We start from the raw sequence: 15658 nt of genomic DNA, 5'->3' as shown, positions 1-15658 counted from the left end.
CTACCCGCTGCGACCATTCGAGCCCCGGAGCAGTGGTTCAGGCTGCGCGGCTGAATTAACGAGCACGTTCAATGCAAGGCCAAGAAGCCTGCAGAAGAGTTGGGATTAAACATCAGGTATTATGCTCACAGTAAGCCTTGCCCTGTATCGCAGAGCCCCTGCTATCCTATTGCAAGCCCACGTGCCTGACAAGCACATAATTAAGACATCCCTAGCAGCAGCAAAGTTTTCCATCCACTTAAAACAAACCCATTTATTCACTTCCAGCATCAGATCATAAAGTCACCTAGGTCACGGAAGGACAGAGTATTGTATAATCCGAGATAATTGCAAATTTCATTTTTGTAATCCTTTTTGCAATTAGCTTTCCAACATTCCCTGCAGCATTCAACAGGCATGTCTAGTTATTAATGAATTTTAAGGGTAAGAAATTTCTTCTACCTTCTGTATTTTAGGAACATTGTCATTTTCAATATTTCTTTCTATCTATTTTTATCTATTTCACTTTTATTTTTCCTCATTTTAAACGCCACAGCCTAGGAAGTACTGATAGACACAAGTGATACTGCATTATCATTAAGGTAATTGTCCCCGATTTAAATTAGAGGAACTATTGCTTAAATGGTTCCTCTAATACTTTCATGCAAAGGTCATCGCCGCTAGTTTCCATCACAGACGCTACATCTCCTTCGGACTTTTACAATGCTAAGGCTACAGCCAACAACAGAGTTAAAAAACTTAACTTGATACCGAATAAAATGCAGACTTCACTGCTATTGTGCTGTATACACGGGGAAACAGCTTCCAACAGTTCCTTTGCTCCTTAAAAATGATGAAAATGGTTACAGAGTCTGCAGAAGGTAGAATTAGTTCTTTCTCTCTTATAAGCATGCTCTGGATGACGAGGGAGAACGGGGGAACCAAGACCAAAGATCTCACTGGTGAATCGGAGCCTTTACCACAGCGGGTACCAGGAGATGGCACGAGAAGCCCGAGCTGCTTCGCAGGACCTCGTCACGTCTCTGAGCATCCATGTGGCGGCTTTCTCAGGACATCCCCACCCCACTCCTGAACACCCCGCTGCTTAGAAGGTGATGGCCCTGGGAAAGGAGTGGGATGACAACAAAGCCAAACAAGCCACCCCCAGCTCCCGCCCAGCTTAGAAGCGATCCTCTCACCCACACAGCTCCCAGCCTTGCTGCGCTCTGGTCTCGGCATGGTGGTGCCCTGGGACAGCCCTGGAGGACCCGTCCTCCTCCCGGCTTCGTGCAAAGGGAGGACAGGCAGGAGGCACGTCACCGTCACAGCACAGAGCCAGGCCACAAACAGGACGGTGGGAGGCGGCAGGCTCGGGACCTGCAGGTGCAGCTCCATGCAGAAGCATCACTTACACAGCACTGAAAGTCACCAAGCATCAAACCCCCAGCTCAGATCTGATCTCAGGCTCCTCAGCAGCATGTGGAAGACGAAGCAGTCCAAAATGAACAAAATCTCCACTTTGTACAGAAGACTGGAGCAGTGATTTTAGACCTGATGCCTCGCCTGTGACAAGTTGCTTAAATTCCTGTCTCCTGAAACCAGAGGTGTAGGCTAAGAGCACAGCTCAGTTTGAAATCAGACCTCCCCTTGGTTTCAAAAAATAAAACCCAACCAACTCCACACCTTTGAATAAAAGTTATAACCATCTAAATACACAAATAAGGTTCAGAAAATGCTTTGGAGTACGTATTTTGAAATATTCCCAGAACACTACTCATTGCTAGGGGTTGTTCACATTTTCCCTACACCATACACAAGAAAAGTTGCAGTCCAAAACTGAACAACTTCATAGCTTTGTGAAAACGGTCTCAATTACTTTTTTTTAAAAAAAAAGAATTGATTATATGTAGCACTGTGACAAACGATGGCCTGAGCAATCCTGGCTATGGCTAGGAGGCTTAGAGATTTAGAAAAGCCTTTATTCTGTAACAGGGAGAATGTCGCGGAAAGAACTGCTTTGCTAGCAGAGAGCTGTTGATCATCACAGACTTAAAAGTCTCACTGGTAATCTAAGAACTCGGCTTTGAAGTGAGAATGATAAGAGGAGGAAATACAGTCTTTTGTTTAAGACCAGAGCCAGGAGGGAGATTTAGGCTCAGGTTCATAATCCTGTCAAAAACTGCACGCGCTGGGAAAAGGTGAATTTTCCTTCAAAAATGTGATACCCATTACCCATTGGAGAAATATTAACACTGGGTAATTCACATTATAACTGTAGAGGGATTCTTGTCAAATAGATATAAACATAATTATAGGCAGTAGTCACTGAAATTCCTTCTAATATAGGTTGTGGTAAAATTGCTCTGAGGTGTAAGACGAGTGCTTGAAGCTTCGCGTTTGTGAAGGAGAAGAAGAGGGTACAAGACATGCCAAAAAGCAAAAGGTAAGGCTATTCTAGTCTCAGTGAACTACCGAGGACACTCCTCTGTTATTTGCATACCTACATCCTAACATTTGCATCACTAATTACTTGGGTCTGCTCGATTTTCTAGGCACGACAAAAGAGTCACTGAAGGGAGGGAGGCAGCTGGTGCTTGCTGCGTTCAGTCCAGTCGTGTAACGCCTCAACCACAACGGTGGCTGGGAACTTTGATAGTTTTAAACTCTCTTCAACTAGAAGCCCATTGAACGCAGCAAACCTGAGTATCTGTTTTCCATACCTGTACAAAAGAACCACTCATCTGCAATTCACAGACTGCAAGCTGACGCGAGGCTTCAGATCTACGAAGCTTTTTAAGCAAATGCCCCAAATGAAGCAATGAACATGTTGACCAAGTTACCAAGACATTTAATCCATTAAGAATTCAAATTAAATATTTAGATTTTTTGTCTACTGGAATGGTTGTGAAAGCCTCTTCTGCTGTTATCAAAACATAGTGCACGCTGTTGACTTTGCAGGGAGGATGTTTAAGAACAGGATCCAGATTAAATTACCCAGGGCAGGGATTTGCTGCCCTGATTTCAACTACAGAGCGCGGATATCTCCTCCTGCGGGCAAGCACGACCAAAGTCCTCCTTCCTGTGCCTAACCCCTGCTGTGCATAAAAACCCCGGTAAGCGTAACGTGGCTGAATGCATCAGGTCTGTTACGTTTCCAGGTCCTACAACCATTTATTCCAAACACATAAAAATTAATATTTTTCAAATGAGTACAAAACAGAAGCGCGGACTGCAAGGAGCAGGAGCCTTACCACGACTTCTGTCTGCAGGAAGTTTCACAGCTATTTTAAGATCCTGTGTACTCAGTTAAAGGTCTCCCCCTGACATCAAGCCAAAAGAAGCCTCGGACAAACCTCTGCTTATACTTTCTGAATGCTGGATAAAATATTAGAGACAAATAGCAAAACTACTCCTTATTGCTAATTTTCAGCTTGGATTTATAATATAAAAAATAAGGGTCATTCTGACACGTAGACCATTAGCAGAAGCAAACCACCACTCGCACGCACACCAGTTCACGTCCTCGGTACTCAAAATAATTCCCGCTGACGAATTCCTCGTAGCCTCCAGCACCGAGCATCCCAAGCCCTCGTGCTCCAGGAACAAAAATTGCTTTGGGCCCATGAAGCAGCTTGAAATAACACGTTCTTCAAACAACTTTTTAATAGTTATTTGAACAGCTTCCTCTCCTGCACTGTGCTGAATCCAACACTGCGTAGACGGCCAAAGATTGGGTGAACATTTTTAAAGCACACACAAAAACCCCTTACATTAAATACCCTCTCCTCCCTTTCTGGCCCAAGCAAAGCCAGTCTTGCTGAAGCACTGTGCTCTCAGATATTTTTCACCAGATTCTCCTACTGACCACTCAAACTTTTATCCCAGAATTTATCACAGAAAGAAGCGATTCCTTCCTCGAACGCTGGTGCATTAACTACACAAAAAGGCAGCTAACAGTGCAAGGAGCTTGGGTGTGTGCTCCCCAAAACAGCAAGTCAGCAAAAGGGAACAAAGGCAGCAAGGAATAAAACAAAGTGCACGCTGAAAAACAATTTCAACCCAAAATACTCCCCACATCTCACAAAACCAAGGCTGGGCACTGCTGAAAGCCAGTGCCTGGACCCGTTCTGCCCAGGGAGAGGGCAGTGGCGGGGATTTCCACGGGGCGTTGCACGAGGCGCTGACGCAGAGGAAGCGATGCTGAGCTGCTCCCGGCTCCCAAAGCCCCGTCCCCGCCTTCAGCCCTCCCTGCCACCAGCCTGCACCACTGGAGGAATCGCCCTCGATCACGGCCGGGCAATAAATCAGCCTGCTGTCTGATGTCGGAGGGAACTGGGGCTGGAGCAAATGTTTTTAAAGTGACGGAGGTTTTTATCAACAGCTCGCGCAGATCTATCAGAGCCACAATTAAATTCTGCTTTGCTCAGTTGTCAGCAGGAACCAGAATAATTGCATCAGAGACTTCAGATCTTCACCAAGGTGGCTTAGGGGCAGAGGGCTCCCAAGGGCACAGGCTCCCCTGTAGCAGCGCAGCAACCCTGCTGGAGCACGGGGCTGCACGCGGCAGCTTCCTTCCTTTCATCTGCTCAATAAAGCACCCTGCTCCTCCAAGATGTGTTTCCAATAAGCACGGGCAGGGTAGAGCGACACTGGAAATAATTAGAGTTGGCTGATGGTCTCAAAGCCCAAAGACAGCCCGATTTATCTGAAAATCTCACAGTCCAGAAGCCATCACGGGAGCATTGTGCATCGACCCAGGTTGTACAAAATACAATAGCATGCCACTTCGCCACCCCTGGGATGATCTCAGAATTTTGTAACACCTACACTGCTAACATCAGCGCCAAAAGACAAGTTCTCCCACTCCTGCCCTGTTCCCAATAAGAATAATGCCTAAAAGCTGTGCATCTTCCCAGGGCATGGGAAGGGGGTGGTAAGAACTTTGTCTACAATCCCGTGTTTGACAACGTTGGCAAGTGCTCAGTCCAGCATCAAAAACAGATTTCATGCTTTGACAGGTTTACTTCAGCAAGCCCTATTCTGCATCTTGCAACCATTTAAACCAGGCGTGCTTTCTGTGCGTGCATCGTGGTGTACAGCTTAGGTCATATCAGTTCTCAGCCCAGAATTTCATTTCAGTGCCTACTGATATAATCACTGCAGGGGGGAAACAAAACAAGACACGCTCTATATACAGCATATTTTCAAGAAAGCTGCGAGTCCAGGGAAGGCTCAGGATCAACAACCATCCTGGGCTTCCCCCTGAAAGCATCAGAGTGCGAGAACTAATCAGGCCGGCCAGAAAGTGTGGGAAATTCACAGGAATACACTTCAGAAACTACATTAATTCATTTGTGAGCGATGAGCCGGCTGGGCGTGGAGAGGGAGGGAGAGGAGCCAGGTACTCTTGTTTCAAAACAGAGAGCCCATTTGAATGAAGAATGTTGTGCTGCAGTGTTTTAGGCTGCACAAAGGAAGTTAAATTCCTGCGTAAAGGGAGAGGCTGGCACTTGCTTTACACAGAAACGTTTATTTATGCTAGAATGGAAATCCAGCCGGAGAACAGAAGAACAGGTCCCGCAGAGGCGGTGACTGAGGTTCTGCCCAGCTGGGCACGAGGAGGGCTGTGGGACTCCGGTCTGGTTCTTCTCTCGTTCCTGTCCTGTGTGCTTTACAGCCTGCTGTTGGAAACCTGTGCCTTACTGAAGCAAAAAATGGCTGAAAGTGTCCAACTCTATCTTAAAATCCCCCCATAAAGCAGGGGATTTGGAATCCCTATAGGACTCCATCATTCATGTACGGTGGCACCGTCTCTTCTTATTGTCAAAGCAGGACAACTAATTTCCATGCCAAACACTCCTGCTCTAACAAATAATTAAGCTTCCACCTCATTTTATCCATTTATAAAGCTACTGTGGGATACCTGGTGGAAGCTATAAATCTAAAGTGAAGCCCAAGAAGCATCCCAGGGCTGCAGGAGCAATCACCGCCTACTCCTTCTAACGTGTCCCCACAGACGTAGGTTGCAGAACTTTTTTCACAAGTCCAAAAATATTTGGGTGCCACTGAAATGCTCCAGCACGAGACCTTTGTAGGTCTTCATTCAAACCAAGCATTAAGATTTCATCTACCAGTGGTGATTACAACAGAAGCGAAACAACTGCCCATTTCACCTTCCAGAAGTGTTTTTTTCTTTTTTCTTTCTTTTTTTTTTTTTTTAAAGTGTTTCAGCTACATTATGTCAAACATTGCAAGGCTTTTATTTTAATGGTGGAACAGTACTAAACTGAATTGAATTATTCATCAGAAATGTGTAATGTGATCATTATTTCTGGCATTTGCCATATATTCTTACTGCCTCAATTCACTTCAGGAATTCCAAATTAAACTCGCTATTTCTCTATACAGCTTTAGACTACTGTGCTCACATGCACAGACATGAACATGTATAGATGAGAAAGGGACGTACAGACACACACAGCCTCATGAAATCCTCTGCAGCGCTAAGCGCTTCTTTGGTACAGACCAGATTTCCCAGACCCAATCCTCGCTTTTATCTTTGGTCCTTGTGCAAAACACTTCGATAATTTTACATGCTAATCTTCTACTTCTCTGCCTTTCAAGAGTACTCCAAAGGTTAGGTAACATTTTGAAGTGCTAAAAGATACTCAGAGGCAAGAAACCAAACGTGAAAAATTATTACTCCTTCCCAATTTGTAAGACCAGGTATTTACATTTTTACACACAGATATTTCATGCAAAGTAAAGTTAAGCCACATTTTTCAAATCAATAAAATTGCTAAGAACAAAAGCGGCAATTAATGAGTTACATGTTTTAATCTCTTCGATGAAAGGAAAATCCTTCAGTGAATTGTGTCATATATTTAGACATACAAACAGAATGATTAATGCTGCTGTCTAATTTAATTTCACCTCAGGATTTCTTCTCCTCCCTCTCCTCTTTGGTAACTAACACATTAACATGCATAAATGATCAAGAAATAAATGAAGAGGAACAGAAAGGGACGTGTAAACACTCCTCAAGCACAGCACAGTAAGCTCCATTTCCAAATCCCTTCCAGTAGACTGCCAACGTCCACAGTCATCTCCGACAGCGAGGGGCAAGAGAAGGCAGGGCTTGGTTTCGTAATCGCATCAGCATTTTTCATCTTTCCACAGCGTTTAAGTTGACATTTTGAAGAACCATCACCATTTCACCCGGAACAGAAGAGGCTCCAGACCCACCTGAGCGCCCGTGGCCGAGAGGCGCGGTGACGGAGCCGGCTGCGGGCCAGCAGCCCGGGAACCCGCGCCGACGAACCATCCAGGGCAGCCACGGCCTCGGGAGGCCTCAGCACAGTGGGGAGGCCGGTGGCCGGCCAGAGAAGCCAGTGCCACCAGCCAAATCCCTGCCAGAGACCCAGGCTGGCCCTCGCTGCCTCCCCGGTCGGTCCCGGCGCAGACGCTGTTGCCGCGCGCCTTGCTTTTGAGATCTATTAATTAGCCGTAAGCATTCCGAGAGAGGTGAATAATGAGCATCCTTGCAGATGGCTCACAGATGACTTCAACAGGATGAAAAAGGCCCAAGTCATCTGCCCGAGGCAGCAGTGGACACTAATGACAGTGCGTTTCCATTCCAGCCGCCTCTTGTTTTCCTGGGTGCAGTAACTAACACCTGCCATTAAACCAAACTCATTACATAAAATCAAAGTAATGTATCTTTAAACTGGCACGAACATTTATGATAAATCAATCTTAACTGGTTACATAAGAAATCAAATTGGAGCATTGTTTTTAATTCATCCGTAGCACAGCTAAAATAATAGAAGATAAGCCTTATTTAAAACCACAAAAAGAAAGTTTACATAAAAATTTTGCTCCAGCCTCCCTCTTGCTTTCTTGCTTGGTTCTTGCTCATATTCATAAGATGTTTATGCCAGGAATGCTCAATGAAAGCAAAGGTAGCACAAGCAGGCTTCTTCAATGTCACCCACCACAGGAAACACGGACATAATTCCACTAGCGTTATAAATATTCAGCAGCATACATGAAGGACTGCCATCTTTAAATGAACTTAGATTTTACTCCATAGCACCTCTTGTAAAGATAGGGAATGAATATTTGATAGAACCCTCAAAGCACAAATTAGGTGAATCCTTGTTTTTCTATCAGTTCTTTGTCAGCTGTAGCAACACTAATTCATCGGTGCAGCTTAGAACAGGGTAGGCATAAGGATGTGTTTATTCTTCGTTTGCCTTTGTCAGAAAACTGGCATCAAAACTCTTTTTTGTTGTTGTTGTTAATAAGTTATTCAGAGTTCAATAAAAGCAAATCATGTCACATCTACTTTGTGGAACATGAATACGGTTCTATCTATGTTATTTGTACACTTGCAAATTTGTGCAATAAAATTAAAATCTTCATCTGAAAAGTTGTTTCTTCTCAGCTGCCCCCTGCTCCCCTTGGCAAAAGTCACTTGTTTCCCAGAAAAAGCATTTCCAAGGATACACAAATGCAACTCAGCAGACAAATTGCAGCTATTCATTAAAATGATCACACAGAAATGCAACAGAGTGAAAAGAAAAAAAAAAAAAAAAAAAAAAGAGAGAAAAAACACACTTTTAAATATATCTTTGAAGTAAATTATAGCCAGAGTATAAGACATGAAATAAGGTCTGATTCCTAGCACTGGATTCCTAAACACTGGATTACAGAATCAGCCTATTTCATGCAATCAAGCATCCCATGCAGCAGGCACCAAGTACGTGCTCACTGAAGTGGAATATTGTCCAGTGTCACTTCCTGCCACTCCTGAGAAGTCAAAAGGATCCTTTTCATCAAACAGACGGAAGGGGGGGCAAAGGGAAGGAAATAATCTTGCTCTTATGCTGCATTTGAAAGACAGGACAGCAGACTGCAGAGAAAACACATTTGTTTGAAACCTCTGAATAAAGCTGCACACGAGTTAAAGCTCTGCAGGATTTGATGTCCCCAGAAAAATTCAGCCTCAAACTATCCAAAGAATTAAAGTTCTCACTATGAGAAGAAACACACGAGTAACCTGAAAGCCCTACAGCACCCGCCAACATCTCCATGCAGCAGCCAGCCCCAAGCCGACCACAAATGTGTCCCAGAGGGGGCACAAAGCCCAGTGGTGCAGAAGCAGACACCCCTCCTCGCCTACCCGGAGCAGTGAGGGCACTGCTACAGCTTCCCCAGCCTGCCTCAGACCCCACACCTGAGGTTTTAACTCTCTGAACTGTGTCCGAGGGGTTTTAGCACCTGCCATAGACACCCAGGCGGACGAAAGGCCTTCAGTGCCTGGTGAAACATGGTCAGCTTCCCCACAAGGCTGGGGGCAGCGCAGTGGGGCTGTCACCACCAGCATCTCCTCCTGGGGTTTCACTGGAAGAGAGGAAAGACCCACTCGGCCAAGCATTTCTGACTCTTGCTTCACTCCCTCACTTCTCCACACACTCACAAGCACAGGCACAGCTCCTGTTTACTGTGCTGTGCACAAACAGCTTCTGTGCCAGGCCACACGGTTCAGCCTCCACTCCCTCACACTGCACTGTGCTGCCTTCGGCTGTCCAAAATCCCCCAAAATCTGCTCAGCAAACCAACCCCTCCCTTGTTTCTGGATCAGAGCCCCAGAACACCTTGCTGCATGTGGTCACATTTCACATTGCTCGCCGCGGAGCAACCCAGGGAAGTGCCACGCTGGGTGCCCTCCGCACGGCTCGCGCTGTGCTCGAGGCCTGGTTAGCCACGCGCTCCATTTTGCGTTTGCTTAACGCGTCCCCAGAAACAATTCAGTCCCTAGAAAATGCACCAAAAAAATAAGATTTATTAAAACCATTTGGACAGGAGGAAACCAAAGCACACGTAACCCATTCACTGTTGCAGTTCAGATCCTGGGTGTGACTTATTTACTCTTGCTATTTGAAGCTCCAGCAATCTGCCAAAATGAACGGCTGAAAAAGCCCCATACAGCATAAGCCAAAGTCAACACGGAAGGCAGGAGCTAAGCCTTCGGCTTCAGCTCTTCTGCCAGGCCTCGTTAAAAGGAATGTTTATGTTGGTTCATTTACCAGGGACTTAAAAAAACACGCCCAAATAAACCAACCAAATAAACAGCCCAGGACTGAAATACTAGAAATAGCTAGAAGGTCTTTAAGTGCCAACTATTTTATGGGCCTGTCATTCTCCATTTCAGTGTGAATTCAGGTTCCAGTTACTTCAAGACATCTCCCTGTCTTCCCTTTGAAAATAACACTTCTGCATTAGAGAAAGGAAACATCACTATAAAGTGCTCCAGTGGCTCTCCTGTTATCCAGGGATGTCAGCCAGCCCAGGGATACCCTTGTTTCAGTCCAATTAAAATGCCAGAGATGGTGCTCTGATTTTAGTGTTGTTTTTTGTTTGTTTGTTTGTTTTTAAACACACATACTTAAAAAGAAGCCATGCCAGGAAGGGCTATGAATAATAGCCCTTTGCTGTTTTAACAATATGGAGAAAGAAAATAGACATTGCAGTAAGAATTCCGTTGATAAAGCCACATGTGTAACTTTCAATAAGACTTGATCAAATTTGATTTACATGTTGACAACACCTCACTTATAAAATCCAGTAACTGATTTTCTTGAATTATGAATTATCAATGCAAGGCATTTTATTTTATTGCTCATTACACATTTAAATCATTAATGACAGAGCTATGACTGGCATGCAGAGAAAGACAACACAGAAAAGGGAAGATAGTATTTATTCTCTTTCTAAAAAGTCAATAGAACAAAATATTTATATATAAACTGGATTTCACACATTACATTTTGGAAGGAGATAGCATCCATATTCTTTATGGTGTTCTACTATTTGAAGTTCCATACTTACCGAGGCTGCTCCTAACACCACATGCCCACTATGCAATGCTAAAGGCATTTCAGTGGGCACATAGAATTTATACTCAGCCCATCATTTCCCTTTTCCTGCATATGATGAAGAGGAAAAAAAAAAACACCAACAACAACAAAAAAAAAAAAACAGAAAAACCTTATAAAAATGAAGCTTCACAAAAGTAGACTATCATACTGGTGAACCATTATTATCAAGAGATACTACTGTGAGGAGTCAGGACAGATGGATCTGTTATCACCATTTAAAATCCAACACTTTCACAGGAACATCAGAATAACTTGAAGTGGGAAATGAGCAGTGAAAGCTTCAGACACTCTGCTCCTATTTTCAAGAGACTGAATGGTAATTTCCCATTAACATGAAAGATCTGTTCTTTTGCTGTTATAAAGTCATCAGCTATCTGAACAGAATGAGTAACCTTATCAAAGACAGACACTGTACCTTACCGTGTGACTCACACCGAGACCATCTGGACAAAACATTCAGACAAGAGCTTTAAAGAAACCTAACATCTTGAAACAAACTGCCAGACAAAAATTACACAAAAATGATGTGTCGAATGTGTTAGAGACAGCCAGAAACTCTTTCAAAGTAGACAGATGATAGGAAACTTGCATCCCTTTGGCATCAACTGAGGATCCTTCTTTTTTACATTTCAACATTTTCAGATAAGAAACCCAAGTGTATGTAATGCACCGGGGATTTAGGAGCAATGTCCACAGAGGCACTGAATAGATCAAGTCACCCTTTGCCACTGAGAATCAATTCCCCTGTAGAGTTATTGCCATACAGAAGCACTTCTGGGTAGACCACAGCCCATCCTTACCAGCTGCTTTTCCAAGTTAAACCGGCGATCTCAATGTGACCAAAACCGAACAAGCACCTAAACCGGGATGTTCCTGCTTATTTCTTCCTCACCTTCCCCAGCCACCATCAGGGATGGCTCCAGCTACTAAGTAAAATACAAAGCTGAGTCTTGATTACTCAGGATAGTTTTTTATCCTTCATATCCAAGTAAATAACTTAGATTCCCATAAAACGCCATTCTGACATTGTCACTGCATGTAAGTTATTTTCAAATGGCCAAAGCAGATGCATAGATACAGGTTAACTCCTGCATATTTAAGAGCTGTTTCCCAGTCCATTTCACATTTGCCCTTCCCCTTAGCAAGTCCACACATCATTTGCCAAAGGATGCACAGATAAAGTCAGCTGAACTTTCCACTACTCCCCTACAACGCCTTAATTACTGCCTCAAATTTGCATTAAGCCACGACAGCTTTGCATTTGTTTCTACATTTCATTTTTATGACACTCCAACATCTGCAGAGGATGCTGTAATTAAAAGAAAGGAATAAGATTAAGTTTAAAAATAAATGGTTGCAGTCAGCTTATTTGCCTGAAGAAAATGGGTACACAGCAAGCGGGCAAGTATGGATGCTCTCCAGCAACAGCAAGTCATAAGTTAGCAAACTAAACTCTTCAAATGCACACACTACTGCAATTCCAGAAGAATAAAGGTTGTGAAAAGCAAAATAAATATTCTGTCTTGCTCTTGTTCTCACAAGAAGTGTTTCATTACTTTAAGAACCCTGGGCTTGTTTGACAAATTCCAGTGCTTGCTTCGTATGCTGCTTTCAGGGGAAGGGGTCTGAGCGTAGGGTAAGACAGACGCATGCAGCATAGATGAAAAATAAAAGAGAAAGGATAAATCAAAGTGTATTTTTTGCTGCTAAAGGAAAAAAGTGATACTGCAGTACCACCGTAAGGGCAGCACCAACACAAAGTAAAGCAGGCAGACACCCCCACCTTGTCCTGCCCCGTCTGCGTGGGGCACAGTGCCCGTCCCCAGCCTCGCACCCTGCATCTGCAGATGGGGCAGGTCAGGGAGCTGCAGAAAACCCCTGCACTGAGCCGCAGCGGTGCTCAGCACACTGCTGACGTTCGGCTTGGCCAGCACACTGCGTGGCTGGAAGTTGGCTGCGTTGGACCGGGAATACCATCACGCTCAGGGGATGAGCACAAGGCATCAAGAGTTGCAGCATTCCTACTTACAAGTGACTCGCACTGTATGCCAGAAGTGTGAAACCTCCTCAAGAACAGGATGCCCAGCTTTTAATCTCCTTTTAAAACATAGCTAACAAGTGATTGCATTTGAAGGCTGTCAAGCCGATCGATCTGCAGCCAGCCTGATAAACCCACCTCACCCCAACCTGAAAAGCCTCATTTTTAGTCACTGTGACACTGCAACGCACTCGTGCATCCCACAGACAACACACAGGAGGACTGAACCGAAGCAGACAGCTCCACGCTCGCAGCTTGCATCAGCAGCACTCAGCAATGCAAATCACCTTCCTCAAACCGAGGAGCCTGATGAGGAAGAAGCCAACGTGTCCGGGGACAGCGGCTGCTTCTGCTGGGGCCCGACGCTGACAGTGGCGGCAGCTTTGTCACCGCCAGCCCTGTGCTTAATGAAACGCAGGAGGAACTGCTTCTGCCCCATGCCTGGGAGGGGGTCTGGGCAGCCATCCCCCCAGAGGAGGCTTTCAAAGCAAACCAACATCTCTGCAACATGCCACAAACCACATTACTTCTGTTCGAGGCCCTCTCGAAGGGCAGATCCGTAACGGGATTTCTCCACAGGTAAAGGGGAATTAGCATCAGAGTCTGACAGATACCTTCTCCCGCTCACCACACATTTCACCCTAAGCATTAATTCTTGCTGCAGCATACACAATTATCTAAAGCTCAAGTTTATCATTAGAATGTACTTTCCTTGATTTCACAATGTATTTAAAATAGAACGAACAAAAAATTCTTTCCTCAAGAGGTTTCGGTTCCCTCTTTCCGAAAACTGCGTCAACTGTTCACGACAAAGCTGTTCCTCGTCTGACGTGGCCTGATCTCCAGCAGCAAGCAGTAGTCACCTTATTATTCTTTGGGGTTCAATTTAATACTTTTGAAAGTCAATGATCAATCTTCACTAACCGTAAAAAATACACACCAAAACAAAGAAAACAGGATACAAATATGGTGGAAAAAACAGATTTTACTCTTGACAAGTCAGGTAAAGGGCTATTAAAATTATATTCAAACACCAAAATTGCATTCAGTGCCATGGGACAGTGTGGAACGGTCACTAGGTGCCAGATGTGTCCTTTCAGAAGACCCAAAATGTTCAACCATATAGCATCATACACAAAAACTGATTTTATTGACCCAAAAGTGGACAGCTTGCCTGTCAGGGCTAGCTAATGCCAGGAAGAGTTATGCTCAATTTGTATCACTGCTGGGCTTTGTGCTAAAGCTTGGGAAGGGAAAGGGGAAAACACACTTTGGACAGCATATTGCAAAAAATACAATGCAGTTTTCTATGGCTTCAAATAAGATTTTATGTTGCTATATAAATATTAAAGCACTCTCCCTGATTCATACAGTTTTCAGATGGTGCATGCCCCTGAAACCAATGCTCTCTCTTATATAAAACACATAGTGCATAACCAGAGTAACCTGTGCCAAAGAGATTTGAGATGAGCAACCTGCTTTCTTGCAAAGAAGTTACACCTGTTTGGTCAAAAAACCTGCTCCTTAAAAATTCAGCCTTTGTTACTGCCAAGGAGCGATGGGCTGAGTCAGCGCAACGCCAAGAACCCCTATTCATTTCTGCCATCAGTCAAGGTCGGGACAAACTTCACTCAGCCACACCAACTTCCCCCAGAGCCCTGGCAGTCACACACACGGGATCAAAACCTTCTATTTGCATGCTTGAGCCTCCTTTCGAAAACAGAAACTTTAACAAAAAGGAATCAACACAGATGTGTTTTGAACATACAGTTGACTCATCTTTGCAAAGAACGTCACCTTCCAAGCACTCGATGGGGAAAATATATACAGCCTATTATGGTCACAAGCATTATCCTAAGCAAGCAGAATTTGCAAGTCTGCTTCAAGAGCCATTTTGCTTCCTAACCTTCGCTGTCTCCAGCAAAGAAAAAGAGCACAAGGTCTCCAGCAAGGAGCTCAGGAGAAGGAGATCCTGGAAGACCTCTGGCTCTGCAAACTAGAAACATCGCGCACACAATGGCTCGGAGGCGATGCAGTGTCTATGGCTTTTCATTCCGGCTATTGTCAGCTAATAATAGAACTGCAGAGGCCACATAATGGAGCAGCCGCCGCCGTATTGTGCGCGCTCGCTATCCACGTTACCATCTGAGAGCTATTTAAAGTGTAAAACAAGCAAGTTTCTCTTTGAACGTCAGCCCGACATGGGAAGTCGGAGCTGAGGCAGCCCTGGAGTGGCCGCACTGCCACCAGCCCGCCCGCACCTACGCGGGGTCGGCCTCAAGAGGAGGAAATCCTCGCGTGCCTCCCGGCCTCCACGGCCTCCGACCTGTGGCAGGCTTTAAAGCACCTGTGCTACGTGAAGGCACGGAAAGCTATCAAGGGGAGACTGCAAATCGCTTCCATGGGTGTAGATACATCACAATTATAACCACTGCTGGCTGCTGCACCTGCAAGAAGCCAGCAGTTCTGTAGCTTTCTATTGAAATTTTACTAAAATATTTGTAAAAGTACCACACTCCCACCGCACTCCTCAATTCAGCATTGTTCTTATAATGAAAAAAGGACAGGCACTACATGAACCAGTCAAAACCATCCTCGCACGTGTGATTGTCAGCCAATGCTTTCCAAGAACCAGACGACACAAACTCCTCACCCTATCGTTTGTAAGGAACTCAAAACATATCAAAACCAGTAGGCG

At 44.7% G+C, this 15658-nt stretch overlaps 1 protein-coding gene across 4 annotated transcripts in view; it reads right to left on the bottom strand.

Annotated features, from left to right (window-relative positions):
• Positions 1–15658, bottom strand: part of SRGAP2 (SLIT-ROBO Rho GTPase activating protein 2) — a 104556-nt gene that overhangs the window by 73713 nt on the left and 15185 nt on the right. The window lies entirely within an intron of this gene.

Source organism: Oxyura jamaicensis, chromosome 26, assembly GCF_011077185.1.
Source record: "Oxyura jamaicensis isolate SHBP4307 breed ruddy duck chromosome 26, BPBGC_Ojam_1.0, whole genome shotgun sequence".
NCBI classification, from domain to species: domain Eukaryota; kingdom Metazoa; phylum Chordata; class Aves; order Anseriformes; family Anatidae; genus Oxyura; species Oxyura jamaicensis.
Note: the sequence above shows the minus strand (reverse complement) of the source record. Positions and strands in the feature narration are given on the sequence as shown.